Source organism: Aedes aegypti, chromosome 3 (genome assembly GCF_002204515.2).
Source record: "Aedes aegypti strain LVP_AGWG chromosome 3, AaegL5.0 Primary Assembly, whole genome shotgun sequence".
NCBI lineage: Eukaryota > Metazoa > Arthropoda > Insecta > Diptera > Culicidae > Aedes > Aedes aegypti.
The window spans coordinates 63049299-63071632 of record NC_035109.1 but is presented as its reverse complement, the minus strand read 5'-3'; the positions used below and the strand labels follow the sequence as shown (position 1 = coordinate 63071632).

The 22334-nt window shown below is 36.2% G+C and overlaps 1 protein-coding gene across 1 annotated transcript in view; it reads right to left on the bottom strand.

Moving 5' to 3' along the window:
- Positions 1 to 22334, bottom strand: part of LOC5567681 (galactosylgalactosylxylosylprotein 3-beta-glucuronosyltransferase P) — a 185077-nt gene that overhangs the window by 45098 nt on the left and 117645 nt on the right. The window contains exon 2 of the mRNA XM_021849266.1: positions 20938 to 20981. The gene's annotated coding sequence lies outside the window, so the exon portion shown is untranslated. The remainder of the gene's footprint in view (positions 1 to 20937; positions 20982 to 22334) is intronic.

Below are 22334 nucleotides of genomic sequence, written 5' to 3'. Positions count from 1 at the left end.
TCAATGTGTTCAGAAAACAAAGGGGTTTTTGCCGATTCCTAACAGCAGCTCTCAAGACTGCAGGAATTAGTGTGACGACAGCTGAAAATTTATTTTCTCATTTGTTTTAGTTTCATAATAAGTAACCATACTCACAATTATCGGTCTTGGAGCCTAATTTATGTGATTTTAGATTTGTATCCCTCGTGTTCACGGTATAATCTGTGTTAAGCTTTAAGTTAGAAATAGTTTCCTTTTAGATTAAGTTGAACTTACTGTGATTAATGACCGACTGTGATAAGACTGTTAGATATAAAGTCGAGTTAAGATATAATCGTGAAATTGAAAGTATTTGCAAAATGCAATAAAGTTCAACAATGTCAATATTTTTCGACTCACGCACTCGCATAGATTCGCAACCTTCTTTGTCTACGGATTTACAATGATAGCTTTCCCCTAGCCATTGACTTCTCCCAGTTATCACTGTTCAATGGTTCAGTTATACGAAGTTCCATAATCGGAGTCACAACTATTACACACAAATATTTGCCATATGATAGTTGAGTCGGCAGTGGCCTGTCAACGCTCTGACCAAGAGACTAAAATTCTGCTTTGACAAATTTGTTAAATACTTTGCCACCTTGGGGATGGTTCAGTAATGTACAATTTTGTTTGACGGCATAACTCCAAATTATTCCAATATTGTTTTTGCTGAGATTCCGCCCAAGAATTTATCTTAAGCTTTACACAGCACAACGAAATTTGAATAACTGGTTTAGGGCCAATAAAAAGGTCATGTGATGCTCCATTACGAGCTAGAGCATCAGCCAATTCATTTCCAGCGATGGAAGAATGGCCAGGCACCCATATAAGGTTACAGAGTTGACTAATTCAGTTCCTCAATTTGAGTTCGACATGCGATAACAAGCTTAGACCTTGAGTAGGCCGAAGCAAGAGCTTTCATAGCAAATTGACTATCTGATATACTTCTTTGCAAACATCCAGACATCAAATCTTCCCGTGAAGGGAGCTGTGTGGAGAATTTCCTATTAGGAAAGTGATAAGCAACAGATCACTCGGAGCAAGGAAAGTTGTGTCCCAATCCCAATTCACCAAAAGTGGAAACAACCAAATCACTAGGATTTCCAATGGACGGAGAAAATCCATGGAATTTGGTCACAATCAATTCCCAGTTTGTGGAATATAAAAAATGCCAAGTCTGCGAATTTGCATTCAAATGTTCAAAGAAGATGTAGTGATGGTTAGATAATGATTAATTATCTGAAACTTGCTAATTCGTCAGTTCGTGACTGATTATGTTCGACCAGAGCATTATGTCTTACACTTCTTATCTAGTAGATTTTTTTTTTCTATCTTTATTAACGAGATTTTTAGCCTTGGGCTAGTTCATCTCGGGACCAACGGCTTTACTTCCCTTCCGAAGGAAGTCGTCACTGAAATTTTTAGTGACTATCTCGGGGATGGGATTCGATCCCAGGTCCTCGGCGTGAGAGGCGTGTGTTCTAATCACTACACCAGGTCCATCCCCTATCTAGTAGATACCATGAAGGTTGGCGATTGCCTATAATAAGTAATCCAAGATCTGTACTACTTAAGTATTCAATCAGACTTCTTCTTCTTCTTCTTTCTGGCATTACGTCCCTACTGGGACAGAGCCTGCTTCTCAGCTTAGTGTTCTTATGAGCACTTCCACAGTTATTAACTGAGAGCTTACTGTGCCAATGACCATTTTGGCATTCGTATATCGTGTGGCAGGTACGAAGATACTCTATGCCCTGGGAAGTCGAGAAAATTTCCAACCCGAAAAGATCCTCGACCGGTGGGATTCGAACCCACGACCCTCAGCTTGGTCTTGCTGAATAGCTGCGCGTTTACCGCTACGGCTATCTGGGCCCCTAATCAATCAGACTAGAGCTTCTTAAATTGATATCTGAGCTGGATGATGTGATGAGTACTATCACTGCCCACAATCAGCAGAAGACCTTTTGTTAGGCAATGTACGACAACTCATTTGAAATCATCCATTAATTGAAACAACCCAGTAAACCAGAGATCATATAAAGATGATCATTTCAAATTGTATAAACGTACAGTTTACGTTGGAATTGGATATGATGCAAAACTTAATTGATTGAAATCGTTAATGAAGTCATAAATTTCATCTGACTTGAATTTGCATTTAATAGAATTCCAATTTAATCTGACCATATATGTAACTTCATACTGCCATTCCATTACGATTTCTTTTTCACTTGGTATGACTCTATTATAATCATCAATGAGAGATTCAATATGAGTTTATCTGATGTAGAAATTACATCATAAAAGGCAAGAACATGACACCTTCAGTATTGCACTGGTTTGGTCATCTGCCAAATGACAATTAAGATCGATAACATTCACAAACGATGCACTACAATGTTTCATTTATGTTTGCTAAAAGACTAGATATTGCATCAACGATTGCGTGGCATAATGTTACCGTGTCAGACTGGTGATCTAATGAGGCTTGTTTCGTAATATTATTTATTTTTATTTTATTTGTTTGTAAAAATCAGTCATATAAACTGCAATACACAATCGTACATCAAATTATAGTGAACGTCAAATCAAATTGACTTAAGTTGTATTGATCATGATAAATTCTCTAACATGTACGTATATGGCCTCCAGATTTGTGTGAATAGAGGGAATGTGTGCATTTTATACAATCTGTTTTTACCGAATAAGTATTCACTTTAATCGCTTGCAGTCTCAGTTATGTAAACATATTTGTTGGCTGGGAATCGCTACCGACACTACGCTGCTATCTGGACTGCTCGGGAAAAGGAAGCTAATATTGATGATTAACTCCTGACCAGGGTTGGGAAAAAATCTGAAATTCACTCTACAGTAGTCAAACAAAGCCATTCACAGTCAGCGAAGCCAGTGAAACTCACGCCCATCGCTGCTGTAGGCAAAAAGCTTTGAAAATTGCAAAACACCCGTTGCTAAGGGCAACCCAAAATTACTGTAGAAAAATGTTCTATTTCCCGCTGCATTTCCCGCATTTAGAGCCTTCAAGGACACTACTGATTTAGAGAAATTCATGTACCCAATATAGGCTACTTGAAGAGATTCACGATTTTAAACTACTGTAGTGTAAGAGCCACGTGATTTTCGCGAAATTCGAGCCTACTACTATTACCATTCCCAGCACTGCTCCTGACGTGCCCAAGCAGCCGGCAAACCTCATATTTTCAAGAGCACAAATCTGCAGAACCGAACACCCGTTTGAGCTGAAAACTTATTCGATCGGTCACCACCAGCTAGTAACCAATCGATTAAGTTTTCAGCTTAAACGGATGTTTGGTTTCCCATATTTGTGCTGATGAAAATATGAGGTTTGGGTTCGATTCATCTTCACCTTAAAGTGATCATAAAATGAAGCCAAACTTCAAATTTTCAAGTTCAAAACACATTATAGGGAAAGTTGATAGTATTGTTCTCAGCATTTTGTATTGTACTGTCAAACAAATTTGGAAAGCTGTATCCAAAATAAGCTGTGGTATTAATGGAGATGCTTCTCAAGTACCTGATTTATTGATTTCTTTATTTTTTTGTGTCTACCGTATTTCTTAGATTTTTTCGAATAATTTTTCTTGACCACAACAGAAACAAAGGCACCATCCATCAATATTACAACTTTTGTTATTTTCTTGCAAGTCGAGAAGACTTTCATAGGATGGGGCTTAGGAAATAGACTTACTGTTCGTTGAAAAAAGGTCCGTCTTGAACCATATCGAAAGGACCGGATTGAACCAACACACATTTTGAGATTATCAAACTAGTTGAGCACAAACAGTGACATACCAAAACCATTTGGTCAGACAACGGCTTAGGCTTGGGGGATTCGATTACAGAGTAATACAGAAAAATATTGTCAATTACAGAAGCTAGGAAATAATGCTAACCGATAGCACAGTAAATCACTTCAAAGCAACAAATTAATATAAAAATCTAACGAATAAAGGCTAAGTAGCCCGTCATTCGTTTTGGCAGCCATTTTGATTTTGCAGCTTGCATTTTCAAAGTGATAAAACTCAATCATCTTAAGTTATATTGATTCAGAAAAGTATCACTTGCGCTTACATGCAGAAAGTGCGCAGATACTTTTTCAGCAATGTCAGTACAAAACCAAGTGATTTTCTTCAATTCGCAATCATGAGCCGAATTAGTCACAATCATCGATGCCCAGCACTTATTTCAATGACGGCCTACTTCGCCTTAACTGAAAGGCGTCAAATGTATTGTATTAAGGACTGTTCATTTTATAAAGTGGACACATTGTGCATGCTGTATCTTTCTTATTAATCAATGAAATTTCAATCGGTTTTTTGCACATCGTTCGAATAGTATTGTACAATGTTGTGATAATAAAAATTCTCCAAAATAATTAAATTTCACACGAATATGGAACAACGATTAGATCGGTCGATTTTTTGAGGTTATCAAAATCAATGATTGTAAGAAATTGGCTGGAAAATTCGATAATTTATATTTTCTATTTTCAAAAAAGGCTTGTTCTTCGAAAGCATCATCAATCAGAAGCCTGATGGAAAAAATCAAGTTATTTTTGGAGCAACAATTTTACAGATATAATAAAATCAATTTTCCCGTATATTTTTAAAGAATTTTTTTTTTAATTTGATGGGAATTGATATGAGTAGAATTTTTTGTGTAAAAGTACGTCCTGACGGAAGTCCTAGTATAGTATTAATATGAAAAATAACTCACGCCTTCATAGAGTTACTTAGTAAGTCCCCACGTCACATTCAAAGCACAACAGAAACACAATTGCTTTATTCTTAGAAGACCTATCAAAGTACATTGACAATCATCAAAATTGGCAACACTGCTGTAATAAAATCGATTTTATTTTCCACATATTATTTTCATAATATGTTATTCTGAGATTACCAATTGAAAAATTCGGAGAAAACTGTTTACAATTTGCTGTAGATCGATAAATATGCGTACATGATTTTAAAAGTATGAGACTTTTTAGTAAAACTACCATAAACAGTAAAATTTATACTTAAGACTGTGGTTTAATCTCACGATTTAGCTTTCGTTTATACTAATATAGTTTCATTAGTAATCCAAACTAGTTTTGAACACGCTTTTTACTGTTCTCTTTTGCTGGGAGTGAAAGGATGGTGTATCAGCAAATTTGGCCATAAATGGGTAAATCACTAAAGTTACCTAATGTCATAGAATGGTGAATTATGATTGATATTTTTAAAACTTTACCTTTAGTAGAATAGTAAAGGATACAAACATACACTTTGTTCATAAAAATAAGGATTTTTGTTTTGCGAAAAATAATGTTAAACTTTGACGGGCAGCTTTTTTTAAGAGTTTTAGGAAAAACTATTTAGCTCTTCAACTAAAAGTAAGGGTATGCGATATGGATTTTTTCCATGTCGATACGAAACGAAACGATACGCGGAACATCTTGCGCTGATAATGACGAAACGAAACGAAATTTAAAAATGTTTCGTGTAACTCGATACGAAATCAAATATCTCACGGAATTTTTCGAAACGAAACGAAATTTTTGAATTTGTTTCGCGGAATACACGTTTAAGTTTTTTTTCTTGTCAAAAGCTGGAATAAGCATAAAAATCGTATTTTTAAATTCTTTACCATATGGAAACCTTAGTGTTGCTCAGCGGAATTCTTACATGTTTTATTAAGACTCTTTTCTGTTTGTTTGAAATTTTCTTAATAACTTTATAAGGTTTCATTTCAACATATCTTACATTCACACAAGGCAATGAGTGGATTTAATTTAAGGCGAAGTAGGCCGTCATTGAAATTTTTACGCGTCGTTGATGATTGTTGCTGATTCATCTCACGATTTCGAATCAAAGAAAACCAGTTGATTTTGAACTGACACAGCTGAAAAAGTATCAGAATACTTTATTCATGTTAGCACGTACAGTGATACTTTTTCAAGTCGATATAAACTATCAAGACTTAGTTATATCACTTTGAAAGGCAAACTGAAAAGGCATCATTGTTGTCAAAACGAATGACAGGCTACTTAGCCTTAAATGTTACAACTAAGAAGTGGGTCGAAAAGCAGTTACAAACATTTAAAACAATCTCAAAAATATTGAGAGGAGCCCAAAATTAATTTGATTTTTAGAAATTTTTTTAATCATGTGGGTGTGATGTTATGCTAATATATACCATGAAACATGGAATAATGACATTCATTTTTTTTTTGCTGTACTTTATGCTTTGTGGCATGAATGAATGAGATAGGGGACACAAGTCGATAAGTGATCATGAAAACACTAAATTGAGAAGCAGACTCTGTCCCAGTTGGAACTCAATGCCAGAAAGAAGAAGAAAAATAAGTAGAACAGAGGAATCACTGGAATATTTGCTTTAATATTTGCTGGAGTATTGAATTAAATTAAATTTTAAAGAATCCATCAACACATACCTAAGAAATCAATCAAGATAAATTCAAAAGAACTGCAAATAAATTCCAAGAGATATTGCGGCAGCAACTTATTCAGGATTGCCTGTTGGGGTTAATTTAGAAGTTCCTAATAAATTTTCTGGAAAAGCCTTGCATAAACTGTGAATTAATTCTTGGAGGGATCAAATCTGGACGAAATCAAACTTTTAGAGTAAACCTTGTAGAAAACACTGAAGGTATTTCTATTATTTTTAAGAGCAAATACTGGAGAAATGATCCTATTCCAAAATCTGTGAAGGAATTTCTGGGCGATTTTCTGGAAGAATTTAGGATTGTTGATATTATCTCATTTTCAGATTCTTTGTTTAAAACTGACTACAAAATCACATTTTCACTGAATTTTGAGCCTCGAGAGTAATTTAAAAAATATTTGAAAATGTCGAAAAAAAAGTTTGGAACCTGGACTACATAGCATAGAGGAACCGCAAATAAGGTTGACAAGTACACCCATGTTCGTTCAGACAATTCGTCTTTCAGGTGAAGATGAATCGAAGCCAAACCTTAAATTTTCAAGAGCACGAATCTAGAGAACCGAACACCCGTCTGAGCTGAAAACTTAATCGATTGGTCATCACCAGCGAGTGAGCAATAGAGTTTTCAGCTTAAACGGATGTTTGGTTCTCCAGATCCGTGCTCTTGAAAATTTGAGGTTTGGCTTCGATTCATCTTCACCTTCAATGAGCTAAATTTAATGTTTGGCTCTTTTTTTTTTCTCTGGATTAAGATGTGCAAAAATCGAAAAAAATGTTGCGCTAGGTACCCCACCAAACTTGAATCTATATCCGGAACCAATTTTGATGGTGCATGCAATGCACGAATCAAATTTATAACTGATTTGTGATTTTTTCCTGAAATAAATCATCAAAATCGATCGGCAGATGGCGAAACTAGAGAATTTTGAAACTTGATGTCGGTATTGAAAAGGTTAAGACTTTTGCCTTGCGGCATTTGGCTTCTAATACTTGTAATGATATATTATCATTATTCGCTTTTTTTTAATTGGGGGTCGTGAGGAAATTATGTCACGTTATAAGAGGAGAGAGGAGTTGGTGGTGTGGTACAGCGTGAATAAAGCTAGATTCACTTTTTAATAAAAAATAATGTATGCATCTTCCTTGTTTAAGGTGAATATAAATCGAAGGCATACCTCAAAATTTCAAGAGCACAAATCTAACGAACCCGACAGCGGTTCAAGCTGAACACTTGATCGATTGGTCATCGAGTAACCAATCGATAGAGTTTTCAGCTTGAATGGACGTCTGGTTTTGTAGATTTGTGCTCTTGAAGATTTGAGGTGTGGCTTTGCATCACCCAAATCAATGCGATTTTTTACAGCGACAAACAATCGCTGCGATTTCGCTCTACATGTAGAGTTTTATGACACAACAACGAAATCGCGGCGATTTTTTGTCGCCATCGCGGAAAAAATCGCGTTGACATTTGTGTACAAACAGTCTTTGTGATATATTAACGGATTTGCTCAACAGGACACGCGATGTTTCCCGGAGGAAACCGTGGTTTTGCTTTCTTCATTCTTATGGAAGATAACATTGCGGTAGTTCATCAAACGCAGTTGTTCCTTTCCTGGGCTATTCGCCGCGAGGAGTTGGCAAGGCAGTTTATCATATCCTGCGGACCAGTCAATACTACAGTTATCCAACAGTTATGGATAGCACACAGATATGGATCAAAGTTGGATTAAACGGAGAATTTCTCATCAAATAGAGTAGCAATTACGCAGAACCTATTTAACCTACGCGAACCATAAATCTATACAGCATCGCAATCAACAATAACAGGCTTAAACACTTTTGTTCCATTCGTAGGATATAAAATGTCATACATATGCCTAGAAGCTTTGATTCATATTTGTGGGCATTGAAACCCATACCACAGTTGGTCGGTGTTCAGACAGACCGGACTAGATGATATTTTGGCGTTCTAAAGATACGTTAAGGACTCAATCAAATGTGATTTTTCCTATGCTATTTTTAAACAGATGTATCATCAAATAGATAAGTTTCATTATTACAGCAAATAACACACATATTTGGATATTTCGCATGCTTGGGGAACGTTTTTCTAAAACCATGAAAAAACACTTGGTTCAGTCTGTCTGAACACCGACCAGTCATGAATCTAATGTCGTTTTCGTTTTTAGGAACTGGGTCGGTGATCATCACATAAACAAACCAATGTCAAATAAATTGTAGTTCGGTCGAACCTGAATCGGGTTGGGGTTGAAACTGTGATTCAGAACGGGTTGCGCCAGTTCCAACCTAGGTTCAAAAACGAATTCGACATAAGATAAGACGATTCCTAAAGAAACGCCAAAACGTATGCTTTCACTAGCACACCATTCGTTTGCCTCGCAGATAATTTGCTGTTATAGTGTTCTGATTCATGATATGAGTCGATTTGATCCGTAATACGGACCCATTTTTGACTGTTGCTAGGAATAGAAGCGAACGCTTTGCCCCTTTTTGTTCGAAATTAAACTCGAATTTCGCGAAATTCCGTTTTATTCCGTTTGTTTTCAATTTTCCGTGGAAATTTTTTAACAGTTTGGCGAAACGAAACGAAAAAGCAAAATACAAATTTCGCCTGTGCGAGTTCCGTGGAATTCCGCGGAATTTCGTTTCGAAGCGTATTTGACGGAATCATTCGGTATTTCGCATACCCTTAACTAAAAGCATTTTCAAAGATTTTATATTTTTATAGCATTTTAGAATAATAGGTCAACGATACACAGAAAACCGATTACGATTTTATCAATAAATAAAAAAGATATAGCCTAAACAAAGTGTCCACTTTATAAAATGAACAATCCTTAGATCCTAGCCAGACGGTGGGCAGAAAAACGGTACACACGATCCTTGCAGTAGCGCCAGTATTGAGAAATGCTTGATGGTCCGAATAAGAACAGGGTATGATTTGGACCAGTGTTCAAATCAATAATCATTAACCATGAAGATCGCTAGTTTTATTCAGTAATCATAATCTTAATCAAAAGTCGAACATTAAATCAATCATCAATCAATCATTGAACAACAAATCAACAAATTTTACAACGCTGCCATGTGAATTAAAGGTACGTGTAAGCTGTTTCTGAATTACACCACCGAAAAGTTCAAATCGGTAATTTACAAGGCAAATATGTTGATACTTTTTGCTAGAAAATTCTAACCAAATTTCAAAACCAAACTTTGCTGTAAGTTAAGAAAAGTATTTTTTGGCATTCTTTCGGTCTGCAGTATGCAACGATTTATAAAACATAATCATGCTAAAAGTTTTTTGGAAACTTGTAAAAAAGTGGTGCGAAAATGAAAACGTTCATGTCGCCTATTCCGCATAAATGAGTTTTGCATAAGGAGGTTTATGTAATATCGTTTCGTTTTTTTTTTTGGAAACGGCGACTGAACATGTCGTATGCCATTTTAGTACGTTAAGCGGTGGGCGCTGAGCTAAGCTGAGTGGATTACAAACTCTGCAGATTTGCAGAAGCAACTTATCCATTTCTGTTAAAAAGTGATGAATACTAATTATCATTTTCAAAAACTGTGTGTCAAGTATACGAAAAATCATGAGGAGTTACTGGAAAAATACCTGTAGAATGTTTTCAGAGATATTCTTTGGGATGCTTTCTATTATCATCTATGGAGAAATTCTTCGAAAATTAAGTAAAAAGATAAGTTGATTCCTACAAGAATTTGCGAAGAAATTCTAAAAACAAAAAGCAATCCCTGAAGAAATTCTTAAATGGTTGGATTATTTATTGGATGAGTAACAACAGGAGTTCTTGGAGAAAGTCTTGTTTAAATCCTGGAAATTATCTCTCATGCAATACAAAAAGAAAAATATGAAGTCACCTGAACGATTTTCATACCTACAAAAATATCTGATAAAATTGCTATAGGAGTTCCATGGAAAGATAAAATTAACTTCCCAGAATAATTCACAAGTTACTAAAATTTTCAATTTAAAAAAAATTATTCACATTTCCTTACCATGGTATGGTAATTTTTCTTTATTTTTTTAGCATTACGTCCTAACTAGAATAGAGTGTGATTCACAGATAAGTGTTCACATGAACATGAAAATAACATTTATTATTTGAAAGCTTTAGTTTGCAACTGACATCTGTATACCGTATGGCATTTTACACCCAAAAAGGTCCTCGACCGGGCCAGGTTGGCCATCCACATTTCACTGAATAGCTGTGCGTTTACTGCTACAGCTGTAAATGTTTATTATTCAAAATTTTGGTAGATTAACTGTTTCTCGACAGGAAACTTCAAAATCGGCTGTTCGATGCTGATCGACTAATGTCTCGTCACGTCAAACGTCGATGTGCAACAAAATGTTTGAACAATGGCGCTTAGATTGATCTGTTGAAATACATCTATTCTAGAAAAAGATGAGCCTAAGTAACTTTAATTCTTAAACACCGTGAATTTTTTTCCCAACAATATTGACACTCAGCACGTCAAAAGATGTCGGTCCGCAACAATCTGCCTCTGATGACAAATTGGTGAGCTCGTTCCATATTTTTTATACTTAAATCATGTGTTTACGCAAGCGAAATACGATCAAAATGTGAAAAATAAACTTTTTAATAGCTAGTGACGTGTTTCCTCACCTACAGTTGTAGCATGTGGAGGCAACAAATCATAAATCATGTCAGCTCGGTGGATTCGCTCTACACCTCGAGTAAATAATAATAGATGAGCCAAAACACTTGATGCTCAAATCAGAGACTCAAACGCTAGTTTCAAAAGCCGCGAACAACGTAGAAACTCTAAGCTATATTCCATTCATAAATTTAGTCATTGCGTTGCACATCTATTAATTAATGGGACAACAAAAATGCATCATCCGTCGAGCTGCGTGACGTAGAATATCGCTCTTGAAGTCGCTTCTAAAATGACACACGTCCTGAACACGAGAATTATGTGCGCCATTGAACACACCGTCGTTGCCGCCACTGAGCAGCATTTTTCAGTGCATCACGTTTTCATTTCGGTCCGGGTTCTCTTGCGCTAATAACATACCTCTTAACCCGTGCACTTTCCGTTCCAGCGGCGAAATGCAAGATCACGAACTTGCACTCTTCCGAATTCTTGGGAAAATTTGCCATGTGACACCTACTGGCGGTGGAAAAGCCAAGCTCGTGTGAGTGGGGTTTCTGACCTCTGAAATGGTTGCGAGAACCGTCTTGAGACGATGCGCGTATACCAACTGCGAGTGGAAACTATATGGCACTGTTGGCGGAAATATCACATTTCCCCGAAAACCATGTAGCCGAATCCTAAATGCTACATTCGGACGAAATATCGAAACCCATAATAATACAAGCAATACCTAATTAACTACAGAAATCAATTTTAAGGTACAGAATAATACGATAATAATAATCAACGAAGTTTGCAATTTTTTCGTTACTTAAACGGTACTTTTTGATGATTTTCAAATTTGACCATAGACGCTGCAAGCATGTTCAAAAGTTCAAATCGTAAAATTCAATCAAATTTTGTTTCATTCTTAATTGATAGAATTACCAACGTTGATCATAAAACATAGAATAGATTTCTTTTGAACATCAATTGATATTTTATAAAACTTTAGGGACCTTGCTTAGCTGAGTGGTTAGAATATGAGGCTAGACAGCTTTGTTTGGGTTGGTCTAGCAATGGAAATATTGTTGACTTGACTTCCCTGGGTGGGTATAGGGTATCATCATACCTGCCACACGAAATACGAATGCGAAAATGGCAAATTTGACAAAGAAAGCTCTCAGTTAATAAATATGGAAGTGCTCATAAAACCACTAAGCTGAGAAGCAGGCTTTGTCTGAGTGGGGACGTAATACCAAGAAAAAGAAGAAGAAGGCCACTCTGTTCTTATCACGGTATGTTCTTTAACGTGGCCGCAAGAAAAACGGTCTCTTCTGGAGAATGGTCGTTCGGAATTCGGGGAAATGGTTTTCGGGGAATTCTGATACAATCCTGTTCACTGTCGTCGTCATCTCGTCTTGTGAGACTCTGTGAAAATGCCATTCTGCATGGAAACGACAAATGAATTGCAACTACACGCCTCCAGGGCGGAAACGTGGTAGGTTGTCCTGTTTGCGGTTGTACGCTCTGGGCACGTTCACGGTTCATGTCGGCGCCTCGGCAGCCGTCGTTTTCCAAGTCCTTACCGTACACTCACAAAAGAAAATAACAGCATTCTTGAGTGAACCCTGGTGCTTTGGAGTCGGTGAAAAGTATTTTCTCTCGGGATGCATTGGAGGACACTAACAGTTGGAACGCTCCTGGAAAATGACATTCCTAACAGTGTGGTTTTGTTCAGAATATTGGAACGGAACGCTCTACGGAACAAAATGTGTGTATCTTACGTGACTGTCGTGAGCTTGCATTTGACACTGAAATCGGGAAATCTCAATGCTTGGAGAAGACTCTTTTCATCCTTGAGTGGTAAGGAAGTATGCGGATAAATTGTTCGCATAACTTTTCAAAAGGACCAATCTAACACTGAAAAGCTCTTCTTGTTTGCACTCAGAGTAGTCACAATATTACAAATTTTGTGTTACTTGTGGCTGTTTTCTATTTACCTCTATTTTATTCTGCAGGGAATTTTGATGCTACTTGTCAATTTGTTAAGGTAGAAGCATCGGTAAGCTTCAACCCAGTCGAAATGACAGATACCCAGACAACCAGAAATCGCATGAAAGTTCACGTTACAACTCGTTTATTCATACTAATTACATCAAACTCGCAAAACACCGTGGATAAAATCGTCAGATTGATGAGTTTCCTCGCATAAAACACTTCTTTTCTGAGTTCATTTGTACATTATGTTTCGTCTCGTACACTCGTACAAAGTAAGTCGAATCAATCCGTAGCAGCTGTCAAATCAACATTTGTTATCATTAGTTAAGTCGCATAAGATCACAGGTTAGTCCGGTAGAATATTTATACACTCGCATTGTATGTTATTATTCATCACATAATATATGCACGCATATCGCCTCCACTTTTGTACGTAGAAGGTCTTTTCGCGACATCTTATAAGTGAAATTTTGCACATATAAAGCCTCCAGGTGATTTCGTTATACGTACATTTTGGTTGTCTGGGTAGTGTGAAAAATCACAAGAGAATAAAAGAGAGGTAGATAGAAAATAGTCATTAATGCATACTTTTTATATCTGAGTGTACTTTCTCTGTAATCAATAACTGAGCCACAATAACCTCTTCTGTTGGGTTTTTTGTATGAAACGGTAGCTAATGACATCCATAGTGAGTGAAGAACTTCCCAAAAGCAATGTTATAATCGAAAGGGAGCAAGAGAAAAGATAATCTTTCTTTGTTATATAGATCCTTTAGTAGAGTTCAGGAAAATTTTATTTATGACTAGTGGTCCCGGCAAACTTCGTCTTGCCATCAAGTAGGCTGTTGAAAATCGCCATGCAAGTCCCGTGTGAAAAATGACAGATTAGTTTTCTCCCGTTTTCCCCACTATCCCGATGTTTTTCTAAACTTTTTCTTCGCACACACACGTCGGAGCTTTGGACGAATTGAACAGTGAAAGAATCATGTAAGTCCAATCACTCGTTCTCAATTCATTTCGTGACATACAAACACTATTCCATTTTTATTTATATAGATTGCGATAGAACATTCATTTAACACCACAGGCTAGCCAAAAGTCATCTTTAAGCTAATTGTTAACGGTGTCAAATGTGTGGCTGGGAATGATAAGGTATTGTCAGACCTAATTGATAATTTTTGCATGTGTATATCGTGTAGCAGGTACGAAGATGCTCTGTGCTCAGCAAATTCGAGAAAATTTCCATCTTAAAAAGATCCTCGACCGGTGAGAATCGATCCCACGACCCTCAGCTTGGTATTGCTGTACAGCTACGTGTTTACCGCTACGGCTATCTGGGCTCCAATCATACTCACCGAATATTCAGAAGTGTAGAAGGTCACATAATTTTTTTTTTCACTAGACCAATAGTACTGTTTTATTGCTTTAGAGGTAGCCTCAAAACTTTCGTCAGCAGAAATAATTTGTGTACATACAGTACACTGTGGGTATAAAATGTTCCATGTCTACAATTACCAGTGAAATCAATTCAAAGTGGTTTTGAAAAGCTCCACGATTCAATATTATGTACCATAATTATGTTGTAAAATCACACCTCAAATATTTCCACGAAAAGCTATTTTGCCCAAAGTCAATCGTTTAGTGACTGTTTGCTTTTGAGACTCGAGATGATTGACGAGAAAATAATGGACCATTAATCATCAAAGTTCGAATCAATCAATATTTTGTGCTTTTCCGCATAACATTATTCAATCTGCGAAAATCCCATAAATGTCGAAATAAAAACTCAATAAATTACGCCTGCATATCCAATTACTCTTTCCATCCCGTGGCGAAAATATCTTCCATAATTTCCGCGAAAAAAAACCCTCATCAACAATCTTTCTGCTGCTCGCTTCCCTGTTCTCACTACTACCATATTGTAGCGCTCATTATAAACTCCGTAAATGCCACTGCATCATTCGCTTTGGGACGGCAGGACATGAAACCATATCGCACAGCCACGAATTGCGAGCCCGACTACACGATGTTGATAAAATTCATGCCCCTACTACATGGTGCGATATTCTATCAATCACAGCGAACAACAGCATAACATCCCGACCGGATGGAAGAAACAAGGTAATAACGGAATGTGTTCTCTAATATGATTTTTTGTTTTATATCACCAGTTGTTATAGAACATGGATTGTTCATAGTTAAAATAACAGAAGTTCTAATACTGCCACCAAAATATTAGAAAAAAATACTATTGCATATTATGTCACTCTACATAACTTTGGCTGTTATTTAAAACAAGTAACTGATGCATTGTCAAAATTATAAAATTGATTTTATAAACTTGTTACGACAATTATAACAAATTATGAACCAAGCCATCCTGATAACGAAATTATTTTTAGCTGTTGTTGATATAAATTTGTTATGATTTTGTCATGCTATTCTGATCGGGATGATCCCAGAGCTCAGCAGTGCAGCGAAATTGTCGTTTAGGAGCGTGCGAACATGATTCCGCCTTCCGCGTATTCCGTTACGCTCCAAAATGAAGATGGCATATGCGGATACGGCATGACTGACTATGACGAGGTGGCGACAGAGCTCAAGATGACAACGTTATGATGAGAAGCGATCTCAGATCGTATTTTTTTTTGTGGACGCATTTTGCTTTACATATGAATATCTCTCCCATCAATAATGAGGTGCCTACGTGCAAGCACGTTCAGAGTATAAAACTGGATGATGTTGGTTGCGTGCTATGCTTTCAACGTGACAACGTAAAATAGATGTCATTTCGAACAAAAGGATGTACATTCAGGTACCGTTTAATAATAATTCCAGTGGAATTATTGCATACATGTATCAAATGACACAACACTTTACTGGCATATCTTTTCAAGGCGCTCGATATATAACTCTTGAAATTGTCCTTGGAACTATTCTTCTGTTGAAAATAACTTCAGCGACAGTATTTCTCTCAGAAGCTCCTCTTGGATTACTTTTGATGCATTTCTACTTTAATTTTTCCAACAATTTCTTGGAAATGACGCCATGAATTTCATTGAGATTTTTTCTGTGACTGACTCCAAAATCATTCAGAATGGCAGTAATTTTCGAAGTTTCATTTCAAAACATCAGAGAAAAATATGTTCATCTCTGGATCTATTTACAATGCTATCATCAATAGAGTTTTTCATTGTTTTTTGTGGAATCCTGAAAAATATATAAAAAAATTCCGATGCAAGAAATTAGACACATTCATCATAAAAAATTTGAAACTTTTTGTCATAAGCCTCTAAAACATCAAGACATTACATTTGCAAAAATACATTAAACAGCACTTTCAAAGCAAAATCATTAAAAAGGTGAAAAAACATACTTAATTTATGAAAACTCTGTGAGAATTTTTTTGGGAACTTCTAAAGGATTCCTCAGGATAACATCTGGAAAAAATCTCAGATAAAACTCTTCGAAAAAACTCAGGTGAACGTTGAGCATACTCTGCTTAACCTCCTGCAGGAATCGCTTCAGAGCTTCTTTCTTGAAATGCCCCGAATGATTCATCGAAGAATCAAATCAGATACATCCCAATTAACACTCCAGTGTAATCTCATTCAAAAAAATATGATCTGCGAAATAAATAGTAGAAAGATTTGTAGGATAATACCCAAAAATATTGTCGGTTTGCTAACTTGTGGGTGAATTCCTAAAACAGTAACTGGAGGAATTGAGGAAGAAATACCGTTTTGTCTCAAATTCCGAACAGATTCATATTCTGAACACTCGGTTTTTGTATGGCGATTTGGTTGAAATGTTTCGCTGAAATATGTCACCAAATAACTAGGAAATGGCAGTCGATTGCAATTTTAACGTCTCCAATATTATTTTATTGTGTCGGAGTAGTGATGATTCTCTTGATTGAAACCAGTAGAACAAGCTCAGATAAATTTATTTGCATAATTATTTATTTGAATATGATTTATTCGTGCTGTTCGGAATTTGAATCAAGGTGTTCGGAATTTGGGACAGAATAAACACAGTGTTCGGCATTTTAATCAAAATGTTGTTCGATACTTTTACGTAAAAACAATACTAAAACTAATTAAATTAACATTATTATTGATACACCCAACAGCTAACAGTTAGAATTTGCGAAGCAATCAAAATTTACACAAATATCAGCAAATTTGTGTCTATCAGATGCATTTGAAGTCACTGTTGGCCTCAAGTGTTCGGAATTTGAGTCAAAACGGTACTACAAACTAATATATTTTGCAACCATATTGAATTTGGGCGCCATATTGGATTTTATCTGAAAATATGAATTTTCATGGTGTTCGCAACCACCGATTTTAAAAATTTTGCATCATTGAAAAGCTGAGCTAGTTTTACACAAAATATGAAAAAAAAACATAGATGTATGATCTTAAAGGGTCTCGAGAGGCTCATCAATTTGACCAACCGAACGCAGTTCCTTTACCTACTCGACAGAAACTTTCGAAAGAGCATACATTTGAACATTTAGAAAGAACAAGTGCAAATAGTGGGCCGGTCTTAGCGAGAATTACTCATATCATTTCTATCTCTTCCTATAGAAAAGCTTAGAGATGTCTCAAGTAAAATTCATATTTCGGACTATGTATTGTATTTTCTGGATTATGCTCTGAAAAATTCAAGAGTTGTCCTCGGAGAAAGTTCTGAAAGATTATATATATGTTGAGGATTATGGTTATTTTAGGCTCAGGGTATAAGTTTTTCGGGAATCATTGTAAAATTTTTCGGTGTATTTTCAAAGAAAATTCTAAAAGAGTTCCAGAAGCAAAATAATTGAAATTCCTGGATGAAAATGTCTAAAAGACTACTTGTAGGCTATCCCAGATGTATTCTGGACTAATTTTCCAGTGACTAACACTTTAAATATAATTTTTCTAGTACAGGGTCCGTTCGATTTTGGCAACAAGCTCGTGAATTTCGTGTTGCCAAAATCGAACGGTTTTTTTTTGTTCACATTTTTTTTTAATTTATACTCCTATGTTGCAAACGATTAAATTTTTGACCAATTGGGGGATACCCATAAACAACTTGACCAAAAAGGGGGGAGGGGAAGGGTAGAAGTTTTCAAAACATTTTTTAATACATTTTTTTATTTGTATGCACCGTCGACATGGACCAAAGACCCAAAAATAAATGGTCTGCGTAGTTAATGGACAGTCCCTAAGTAATTTAAAACAAAATAATACATACTTTTGATCTGAAAGAAAAAAACGGTGTTGCCAAAATCGAACGGTATGTTGCCAAAATCGAACCGTGCCAAAATCGAACCGTGCCAAAGCTAAACCGTGCCAAAATCGAACGGACCCTGTAATTTATTTTCCAGATGCACTCTGGACTATTTTTAGGTACATACACTTTAAATACCCATTTTCTTGTAAAACTTTTGCAGGAAAGAATTTTTACATGGTTTTTAAAGATTTATTCAAAACAGGATCGCAAACATATCGAAAACCGTAAAAAATCATATTATGTAAAATTACCCATATAGCGTATGAAAAAAATATGTTGTTTTCTGAAAATTATTGAAGTAATAACTGGAAAAAATCACTCCAGTTCGTACTAGTGCTGATAAATGTCAAAATTTTGGAAAAATTTCAATGCTTATAGCACTTTTCCATGCGAAATGTTGTATAAGCAAATATTGCCAACCGATAGTGATTCGGAAAAGGCGACCGGGAAAAATATTTTCCGATGACTTTTTCCACGGGGAACGATTATATTGGCAATATTCAATTGCAAAGTCACGTGACATTCATGACATTTAACAGCCATGGTTCGCACCCGCCTGCTCGTGATAATAAAAGGAATATCAAAAAGTTCAAGAACATTTACTCGCTAGTAACCGAACAAGGTGTGATTAATTACGGTTTTGACAGACAAATCTATTGTATATCCATCATATCGACAGTAAACTACCAGTTTGTAGTGAAGAACCCTTGAAAACCAGAAATCTTGGAAGAGAAATAGCCTTTTTCCCGAAAGCGCAATTGACTGTGAATAGCTCCAAACATGATCACGAGTCACTTAGCTCCGTTTACTCACGAGCGCGACAGTGCGAGTAAATCAGCACTCTGATGCTCGCGAGCATTTTTTGTTTGGTTTTTTTTCCGGTTCAGCAGACATGTTCGCCACTCTCCATCACTGCATATAGAACTCGAGTTCCCTCTGAAGAAATTGAATAAAAAAATGAAGTTTGTATGATTTGTAAGTTTGTTAGGATTTTGTATGGGATTTTGACGTTTACTAGCCTTGCTGTTTACTAATTTCACGGAAAAGTGAAAGATAGCGAGAGATTTTCGTGCAGAGCTTTATACACGCCATTGTTTGAAAGAGACTCGCGAAGGGGAAACATATCAACGTCATATGCAGCCCATATTTCGCTGTCACGAAACGTCAAATGCAGCCAGCTGTTTTTATCAACCCCCTGAAGAAAGCGCTAGTTCTTGCAGCCATCCACCACATGTGTTGGACTAGCGCTGCACAGTATTTCGATAGGCCGAAATCGTGAACATAATTCAGTTGCAGTCTTGAACGTGATTTTTCTGGAATGGTGTCTTCGGATGAAAATTATCTAAAAAATATAGCGCATATATTGGCGGTAAATGTTAGTTCGCAACTTTGCCGTAGGTGGCGCTGTGAAATGAACATTTCTGATATGTCGATCTTTAAATATGATGTCTTTGGCAAAGTTGTAGATAATTTAAATACAAACAACTTTGCCAAAGACACCTAGTCTGTATCTAGTCGCATTTCCAAAATATGGAGGCATTTTATAAACGACCCCCAAAAAATAGTTTTTCTCGAATATTTTGAAAATCAGAGGTTTTCGGTAGCAACATTGATCTACAAAATTGTGTAAACAGTCAAAATAAATCATTTTCTCGAAGACACTTAGGTTCTAAAATGTAAGGGAAAGCAGTTATAGTAGTGTAAGTGCAAAAATCAGTCACTTTTGGGGGTCGTATATTTTTTTCGGGTAGCAAGTGGTGGCAGATGAAACCCACTGGGATTTAAAATATATCATAAGTAGTTGTCAATGTTGATAGTGCCATGATTATCTACGAGTATCCCTTTCAGTTAACGGGATTTTTTGCCAAAAATAATGAAAAATAGTTGGTTCTGCACTGACGTAACTGAAAAAGTATCTTCTTCTTTCTGACATTACGTCCACACCGGGACAGAGCCGGCTTCTCAGCTTAGTGTGCTTATGAGCACTCCACAGTTATTAACTGAGAGCTTACTGTGCCAATGACCATTTTTGCATGCGTATATCGTGTGGCAGGTACGATTTCCAACCCGAAAAGATCCTCGACCGGTGGGATTCTAACCCACGACCCTCAGCTTGGTCTTGCTGAATAGCTGCGCGTTTGGCGCTACGGCTATCTGGGCCCCCTGGAAACGTATCTTGGCTGTGAAAACAAATCTCGCGGAACATTACTAAAGGACCTATGTACAAATGAGAGATTCTCTCCTCTCTCGTTCTCTTTCGATTATAACAGTGGAATACTAATGATTTTGGGAAGTTTTTCACTATAGATCGAAAGTCAATTCCCTTGACTAGCGTTTCATACAAAAAACGCAACAGAAGAGGTTAATGTGACTCAGTTATTAATGAAAGAGAAAGTAAACAAAGAGAGCCTCTCAATGTTAGATAGGTCCTTTAGTAATGTTTCGCGAGAAATGATTGGCTACTTAGCTTTATTTAGTTAAAAAAATAATATTTAATAACAAGATTACTCACCAGTTATTCTTCAAGCCTGGTACATTGAAATTGTTTATTCACATCTGTAATCAAAGACAAAAGAAAAAATATTTAATAGTTATTTCTTTACGTATAAAAGGGTGTTTGAGACTTCGATAGTATTTTCTGTTTTTTTTCATCGAATCTGGGTCAATATTTATGGAGAATTATAATCAATTTTTAGCACATGTCTCCATATGCACAAATTATGAGCAAAGTTGTGAAAATGATCACACGTTACCAGTTGGGATTCGAAACTACAACCAGTATTTGGAACAACGAAAATTATAGTTATCAACCAATATTTTGGAGACACTCTTCAAGTTCAGGGCACAGACAAACAGATGTAACACTTAGAACAAATTTCTTCAAAATCTATCGCCCAGTTTGTACCATCATCATCTGGTGAGCATGTTGCACAAAGCACGTGCTACAAAACCTGCTAGTGATGGTAGTGTGGAACGTTAAACACGAAGACAAACGATGCGTATTTACAACATAGCAAATTTGGAATGATCGCTAAATGAGTTGACTGGTCGATGGAAATTCAAATGTTACGTCTGTTTGTCTATGTTCACGATTTATCACTCATAAGTTTGAGATCACATAAATGATCATTGTCAGTCTTCAGTAGGGAAAAAATGTGAGCTATATGTTATTATAAGTCAACAACTGTACTGATACCTATATCGTAGCTGTATAATATTGCTTATATGGTCTCTCTTTTTAACTGCATACCGTCGATGGGGGTGACAATGGGTCTAGGGGGTGAGATTGGGTCAAAACGGAAAAATATGTTTTGTGAAATATTTCAGCTAATAACGCTGATATTACTAAAATCAATAATTCATATGTTAGGGAACATATTATTACACATAATTCATAACAATATACATTTTTAGAAATAGTAGTTTTTGTTTACTACATCAGTAAACTTGCATGTTGAAACTAGATAAAATTTACAACATTAAATTTCTCCTGTACAAAGTATCGCGCATGTACTCTAGCCTCTATCGTTGTATTAGTAGAATGTTGAAAGTCTTTTCATTACACATCACAGGTATTTTCCGGAATCTGTTTGATTTTCCCACAAAAAAATCATTTTTTTCGGTACGATGTCTAAAACATTGAAAATGGGGGTGAGATTGGGTCAAGCAAGAACGATAGTAAATGAAATTCCAAGTCCACTTTTTTGACATTTTACGGTGCCGGGTGTTCTCTTTTTTCATTAAGATGTGTTTATTTTTTCTATATACAGCATCTCTGAAACATCAAACAAGTCTACTTGAGTATTCCGTGCATTGAATAACAATATAACGCATTTTGACAAATTCTCAAACCAGCAACTGTGTTTCGTGCGCAACAATATCGTAAATTTTTATCAACAGGGTGTTTTT